At 43.5% G+C, this 1,190-nt stretch overlaps 1 pseudogene; it reads left to right on the plus strand.

Annotated features, from left to right (window-relative positions):
- Positions 1-734: 734 nt before the first annotated feature.
- LOC126424793 (5S ribosomal RNA) lies at positions 735-852 on the plus strand (annotated as a pseudogene).
- The last annotated feature ends 338 nt before the right edge of the window (positions 853-1,190 follow it).

Here is a 1,190-nt window from a genome sequence, read left to right on the forward strand (position 1 = left end):
GTTGAGGAATGATGGTGGACATATTGAGCATTTCCTGTAAAGAACATCATCTTTATTTTGTCTTACTTTGTTATGCTAATTATTGCTGTTCTGACCAGATGAAGCACCATCTGTCGGAAATGTTTTGAACTTTCGTGTTTTTTCGGTTCTAATGAAACCCCACGTCATTCCAAGCATGTGTGTCAATTTGTACCTCTCTATCTACATTATTCCGAGATTTATTCGGTTTTCAAAGTCATACTGACTTTTTGATCACCCGGTATTTCCAATACCGGTGGCAACAGGTTAGAGGCAGAATCGCATAACGGAATTAATGATGGCTGTGGGAATCTTCAGTGATGGACGTACGGAACTCCACATGAGTCAAGAAATTTCCTTTATTGCTCGAGGATCTAGGAACGAAACCCCACAGCATTTTTTCCAGTTTATGGTGGCGTCATTGGTGATTCCTTCTACTGCATGGAAGATAAATATCTTTAAATTTTTAATCTCTTAAGTGAAGTCATAGTTCCTTTGTTGGCTGCATTAATCAGACAGAATTCTTGTTAGTTGATTGGATGTAAGATACAGTGTAGTTAATAGCGTCAATAAAGGAACAAATATTTTGCCTCATATTCTTTTATAAATTAGAATCCAGTCCGGAGATAACGTTTAAATTTGTTAAATCTGTCTGGTAGCTACACTAATACTCAACACTTGTCCATAATATTTTAGTCTTCTTTATCTAACTGAGCGCCAACGGCCTTGCCGCAGTGGTAACACCGGTTCCTATCAGATCATCGAAGTTAAGCGCTGTCGGGCTGGGCTAGCACTTGGATGGGTAACTATCCGGTCTGCCGAGCGCTGTTGGCAAGCGGGGTGCACTCAGCCTTTGTGAGGCAAAATGAGGAGCTACTTGATTGATAAGTAGCGGCTCCGGTCTCGGAAACTGACATACGGCCGAGAGAGCGGTGTGCTGCCCACATGCCCCTCCATATCCGCATCCAGTGACGCCTATGGGCTGAGGGTGACACGGCGGCCGGACGGTACCGTTGGGCCTTCATGGCCTGTTCGGGAGGAGTTTAGTTTTTATCTAACTGAGTCGATTAAACTTGCAGTTTCTTGATTAAGGTATTCCCTATCTCTCACGCTGTACTGTCCATCCAAGTTGTTTGGAGCCATAGCTAGCAGGGGATCTTTCTCTGTCACCG

This window comes from Schistocerca serialis, chromosome 1, assembly GCF_023864345.2.
Source record: "Schistocerca serialis cubense isolate TAMUIC-IGC-003099 chromosome 1, iqSchSeri2.2, whole genome shotgun sequence".
NCBI classification, from domain to species: domain Eukaryota; kingdom Metazoa; phylum Arthropoda; class Insecta; order Orthoptera; family Acrididae; genus Schistocerca; species Schistocerca serialis.